This window comes from Mus pahari, chromosome 13, assembly GCF_900095145.1.
Source record: "Mus pahari chromosome 13, PAHARI_EIJ_v1.1, whole genome shotgun sequence".
Taxonomy (NCBI): domain Eukaryota; kingdom Metazoa; phylum Chordata; class Mammalia; order Rodentia; family Muridae; genus Mus; species Mus pahari.
Genome location: NC_034602.1, coordinates 40,062,966 through 40,070,115, shown reverse-complemented (window position 1 = coordinate 40,070,115; position 7,150 = coordinate 40,062,966).

Below are 7,150 nucleotides of genomic sequence, written 5' to 3'. Positions count from 1 at the left end.
ACACACACACACACACACACACACACACACACACACACACACACATACCTTCATGCTAAGGGTCATTTTCTTTGCTTCAGGAATATATATCTGACATTAATCTTTGTGATGAGTACTGAGTAAGTTATAATGAGTGTAGCCGCTTTTGCCTGACTTATGTAAGGTAAAACTTTACATTCACAGAGTGAGTATATGAATAAATACATGACTGCCTTAAATCTTGAATTCTTCAGAGAGAAGCCATTTTAAGAATTTGAGACATCTTTTTCTGTTTTTAAACTTCTGTGTTCAAACAGTAAGGGTATAATATTGTTATGTTTAAAATGAAATAAAATAAAATAAAATAAAATAAAATCTTCCAGTGTTCCCTTTGGTGGCTTGGTTCCTTTAGTATGTGGATGATAAATAAGAGCTTCGATGAAAGTGTGTTGTTGTTTTTCCAAGTAACTATAAACAGCAAGATAGTTTCAGGGGATCTCTGTGAAGAAAAGAGGAGCAGGGTAGCAGGATGCTCAGTCTGGACCTGAAGAGCCTGACACTCTGGTATGAGAAAAGAGAAGGGAGAAAGAAAGCACAGCTGTTTAAGTGTCTGAGAATGTTAAACTTTTTTTTTTTTTAGATTTATTTATTATATGCAAGTACACTGTAGCTGTCTTCAGACACTCCAGAAGAGGGCGTCAGATCTTGTTATGGATGGTTATGAGCCACCATGTGGTTGCTGAGATTTGAACTCCGGACCTTCGGAAGAGCAGTCAGGTGCTCTTACCCACTGAGCCATCTCACCAGCCCCGAGAATGTTAATCTTATCGATCCATTAGCACTGGAGATATTTATATCTTCTGAGATTTCTTTAATTTCTTTCTTCAGGAACTTGAAGTTCATGTCATATAGACCTTTCACATGCTTGCTAAGAGTTACACCAAGAAATTTTGTATTATGTGTGCCTATACTGAAGCATATCGTTTCTCTAATTTCTTTCTCAGCCCATTTGTCACTTGTATAAAGGAAGGCCACTCACTTGTTTGAGCTAATTTTATATCCAGTCACTATGCTGAAGTTGTTTATCAGCTGTTGGAGTTCTCTGGTAGAATTTTGGGGGTTGATTATTTATACTATCATAGCATCTGAAAATAGTGATACTTTGACTTCTTCCTTTCCAATTTGTATTCCCTTGATCTCCTTTTGCTGTGAAATTGCTCTAGCTAGAACATCAAGTACTCTATTGAATAGAGAGGGAGAGAGTGGGCAGGCTTGTCCCTGATTTTAGTGAGATTGCTTCTAGTTTCTCTTCATTTAATTTAATGTTGGCTGTTGTTTTGCCTGTATATTGCTTTTATTATGTTAACATATGTGCCATGAATTCCTGATCTCTCCAAGACTTTTAACATGAAGGGGTGTTTTATTATGTGAAAGGCATTTTCAGCATCTAATGAGATAATCATATGACTCTTTTTTAGTTTGTTTGTATACTGTATTACATTGGTAGATTTTCATATGTTGAACCAACCATGCATCCCTGGGATGAAGCCTACTTGATCATGGTGAATTATGATTTTGATGTATTCTTGGATTTGGTTTGCAAGAATTTTATTGAATATTTTTGCATCAATATTCATAAGTGAAATTGGCTTGAAGTTCTCTTTGTTTGTTGGGTCTTTGTGTGGTTTAGGTAGCAGAGTAACTCTGGATCATAGAGTTAATTAGGTAGTTTTCCTTCTGTTTCTACTTTGTGGAATAGTTTGAAGAATATTGGTATTAGCTCTTCTCTGAAGGCCTGGTAGAATTCTGCACTAGAACCATCTGGTCCTGGGCTTTTTTTCCTCCCTCATCTTACAAAACACAATCTACAGATTCAATGCAATCCCTATCAGAATTCCAACACAGTTCTTCACAGACATGGAAAGAACAATCTCAATTTCATTTGGGAAAAACAAAAAATCCAGGATAGCCAAAATTACTCTCAACAATAAAAGATCTTCTGGGTGAATCACAATCCCTGAGCTCAACTATACTACAAAGCAATAGTGATAAAAATTTTCATAGTATTGGTACAGATACAGACAGGTCAATCAATGGATCAGAATCAAAGACCCATAAGTATACCCACACACCTATGGACCTTTGATCTTTGAAAAAGAAACCAAAAACATACAATAGAAAATGGAAAACATCTTCAATAAATAGTCATGGTCTAACCAGTGGTCTGCATGTAGAGAATGAAAATAGATCCATATTTATCACCTTGCACAAAGCTCTAGTCCATGTGGTTCAAGGACTTTGACATAAAACCATATGCACTAATTCTAATAGAAGAGAAAGTGGCAAAAAAGCCTCAAACACATGGGTACAGGGGAAAATTTCCTGACTAGAACACAAATAGCTCAGCCTTTAAGATCAACAATATGCAAAGGGAGATTTCAGAGTCTGAAAAGCTTGTGTAAGGCAAACAACACTTTCAATAGAACAACACAGCACCCTACAGATTGGGAAAATAGCTACTCTAACTCTATGCATGATAGAGGACTAATATCAAAAATACATGAAGGATTCAATGAGATAACCTCCAAGAAAGTAACCAATCAAACAAACCAACCAAACAAACGAAAAACATTTTAAAAATGCAGTACAGAGCTAAACAGAAAATTCTAAACAGAGGAGTCTCAAATGGTCAAGAAGCACTTAAAGAAATGTTCAACAGCCATCAGAAAAATGAAAATCAAAAAGTCCATGATATTCAATCTTATACCTATCAGAGCGACTAAGATCAAAACATCAACATGACAGCACATGTTGTTGAGGATGTAGAGACAGAGGAACAGTCCTTCTTTGCTGGTGGGAGTGCAAACTGGTACAATCACTCTGGAAATCAATATGGACATTCCTCTGAAAATTGGAACTAATTCTACCTGAAGTCCCAGTTTTACTACTCCTGGACATATACCCAAAAGGTGCTCCACCATATCCCAAGGATACATGTACCATTTGTTCACAGGAACTTTAATTGTAATATTCAGAAGCTGAAAACAATCCAGATGCAAAGGGAGAACAGCAGAATGGCTAAAGAAAATGTGGTTCATTTATACAATGGAATACTGTTCTGTTAATTAAAACAAGGATATCATGAATTTTGCAGGCAAATGAACGGAACTAGAAAGTATCATCCTGAGTGTGGTAACCCAGACCCAAAAGGACATTCATGGTATGTAATCACTGTTAAGTGGGTATTAGCCAAACAGTACAGAATACTCATGATATAACCCACAGACCATAAGAAGTTTAACAAGATGAAAAGTCCAAGTGAGGATACTTTAATCACACTTAGAAGGGCAAACAAAATAATCATGGTAGGCAGAGGGATGGAGGCATATGGGTAGGAGAGAGAAGTGGGAAGGTAAAAGGGGATAATTTCAGGTATGGGGGAGGGAGGAAACAGGAGAGAAGCCCTGAGGTCCAGGAGAATGAAGGGAAATCTGCAGCCTTTGGTGGTGCGGGGAGGGGGGGGGGATCTAGAAACTCCCAGAGATCTGAGATGTGAGAGTCTTCCAGGAATCAATGGGGGTGATCTTAGCCACTATGACCAACAGTGGGGAGAGGGAACTTGAAGAAAGCACCTCCAGGAGATTGACAATACCCTAAGTGGTGGCTCAGGGTTACCAACCCACAGTCCGTATTTCTGACTCAAAGTATTTGCTGTCTAAAAGAAGCAAAGGGAACAAAATGGAGCAGACACTAAAGAAAGACTATTCAGTGACCGACTCAAATTGGGATACATCTCACAGGGGTAGGGTAGGGTGGGGTGGGGTGGGGTGACAGATTGGCATCAAGTCCTGAAACTATTCCTGATGCTATGATGTACTTGCAGACAGGAGCTTAGCATGGCTGTCCTCTGAGAGATTCTACCAGTAGCTGACTGAGACAGATGCACATACTTACACACAACCATTGGACTGAAGCCTGGGACCTCTATGGAAGAATCAGGGGAAGGACTGAAGGAGCTGAATGGGATGGTTGACCCTACAGGAAGACCAACAGAGTCACCTAATCCAGACCCCTGGTAGCTCCCAGAGACTGAGCAACCAACCAGGTAGCTTACAGGGTACCAGCATCTGTGGCCCCAGGCATAGACATAGCAGAGGACTGCTTTGTCTGGCCTCAGTAGGAGAGGATGAGCCTAATCCTGTAGGATCCAGGGAAGGGGGATGCCCCCAGGTGGGGGGAACACTCTCTCAGTGGCAAAGTAGAAGGGGAATGGGATGGGGATTATGGAAGGGGGAACTTGGAGGAGAACAAAGTCTGGAATGTAAATAAACAAAATCATTAATTAAAAAGGAATCTCAGAATGATATATAGTTGCATGAATATCTATATGAGTTTGATAGTAACTTGCTGAGCCAGTGCTGTAATATGTAGCACCTTAGCAATAAATATACCATCAGTGAGCACTCATCCATTTACTGGAAGCAATTCATGAATTGCCAATGTTGTCATCAATTGAAGTTTGCAACTTCTGGAAGTGACTATGGAGGTATGTTTTTTTTTTCTTTTTTTGGAAATTTTATATATTACAGTACACTTTTATCATAATTATCCCATATCATCTTCTCTTGCTCCCTGCCCTTTTCATTGGCCATCCTGTTTCCCAGATAGTTCTCTTTCTTTTCATGTTTTTTTTTTTGTTTGTTTGTTTGTATTATGACCTTCTGAGTTTAATTAGTTGACTGCAGGGTTAGTTACCAAATGAGGGGAAGCTACAGAAAATGCCTTTCTGTCCTCGACACTTAACACCAACACCTCCCCATAGAGCTGGATCTTCATGAGTTTCTTACCTATCTGTGATGGAATGTTGATGGGATTCGTCATGTTCAAGTCTGGTGCAATGCTTGCTATGAATTCATGAATGCAGTAGCCATGTTTGGTACTGATGAAAGTGTTTCATTTCACTTCTCCCCATCTTCCAGCATTTTTATATTTTCCAATTCATCCCCTGCAATGTTCTTTGAGACTCAGGAGATTATATAGTTATCCCAGTTAGGCAGATTACCTAAAAGGTGATAAGTTAAGTGTCTCTGGAATAGCCAGCACTCATTTCAAAGTAAGGTTCTAACCAAGGCTTCAATTTTTACTTACTCATAAATATTTAGAAGACAGTTTTGAAAGGTACAACGTATCCATTTAGCAAATCAGCACATGTATTTTCTCTTCTTGAGAAAAATTACATAAGCCCATAAGCTCCCCAGCCATCGACTTTTAACTAGAATTATAGACATAATCATGACTTCTCTCCTATGGATCTATAATCACACTGAATTAGAAAATGTACACCAGCACAGCAGTCATGTTACAATTGAGCAAATGAACATCTTATCTTGCCCAGCAGTTTAGTTGTGCAGCATGTAAGGTCCATAGCTAGATAGGATTGTTCATGCCTCCTCCACCTCACAGACTGTATAGTATCTTCTGACACTCCTTAATTTCCCAGTAAGAAAAAAATATCCTCACTTACTTCTAGCACAGTTTTTGTATATCTTACATCCAAAGCATGAGGTGTCTTCCGTTATAGCAACATAGCATCTGAAGCTATACTTCCTAATATTTTCTGCTGTAAGAGAGTTCTTTACGTTTTCATGACTGTAAAATTTTAATATGTTTGATGCTCTGACAATCAAATTGGATTATAAACTTTTCCATGTGGTTTTTAATTAATTAATTTACATCCCAAATCCTGCTGCTACTTCTAGTCATCTCTAATCTCTTCTGAGAGGGTAGGGTGCCTCTGGATATCCCCCACCATTTGGAAATGAGAAACTTAGGACTATTTAGGAAAATAACAGCTTATATAAGTGGTGTATACTTGTCAAGCTGTAACACTTGTACAAAGAAGGATAAAACAACATTGTATGCTTATTATAGTTTATATTTTTGAGAGAACAAGAATTGCAAGCTTATAAGTGTTCAAGAATTTTTTTTTCTTTTTAAAGGCTTCTAATTTTCTGAAGTTGAACAAAAGAAAAAATTCCCATTCAAACAGATCTTATTCTTAGAGACAATAATCCTGTGGTTAAGTGCCCATATGTGACTATGTTGTTTGTGTTGTATATCCTCCATTGTCTCCAGTCATTTGGGGAAATGCTGTGAATACAAAGGATGTAAAATGATTTTTTTCATCATTGTTGAAAAATAGTATTCAAATAAAATCTTAACTTGAAAAATGAGCTTGTAATTTATATTTCAAGAAACTTTGAGAATGGCAAAGAAGATATTTGATGCAGATTATCTATGGATCATTTAGAACAATTCTTGTCATTTCAAGGTGGTTTCTCCATGCTTTCATTCTAACTAAAAACCAAAGCAATTCTCTTATTCCCTTAATAGTATTATGTATCCTTTGACTCTAAAAGATATAACTTAAATTAGGTAAATTAATGTACAACTATTATATTAGTTCTTGGAGAATTTAATCCATGTTGTCATCACAGTGATCATTCCTCCCCCATTTTTCTTAGATCTATCCTCTTCCCTACTCACCCAATACTGTGTTCCTTATTGCCCCATCAAGAGCAATTTCTTGCTATCCAACTATCTTGAACTTGTGGGCTTCTATTATAGAGTGATCAATTTTTCAAGGGCTACAGGTATTAGCAGTTGTTAACAGCTAACAATTGCTAATAGCTCCATGGCCATGGCTGGAACTACTTCTCAATTCCCAGATCAGTGCTAGGATTTGATGTGGATTGTGTTTGCATTGGTCTTGTCTTTTGCATGCTGTCATAAGCATTCTTGTTTCATACGTGTAACTACTCTGCTGTGTCCAGAAAACACTGTAACCCTGTAGTTATTCACCATGTCTGACTCTTTCACTTTTTCTGTCTTATCTTTCACACCGATTTCTCAATCGTTGGAAGAAGAATTTAATATACATGCTCTGTTTCAGGTTGAGAGTTCTGGTTTTTCTGATTCTCTGCACCTTGATTGGTTATGAGGTTCTTTGTTGATTATTGTCTATTGCAAATAGAAACTTTTCTGATGTGGGTAGAGATATACGCTCATGTATGGGTATAATGAGAACTCATTAGGACTTGCTTAAATACTATAATCATTTAACACATTACTTATTCTAGAATCTCTTATATGATCTAGTATATATATAGCC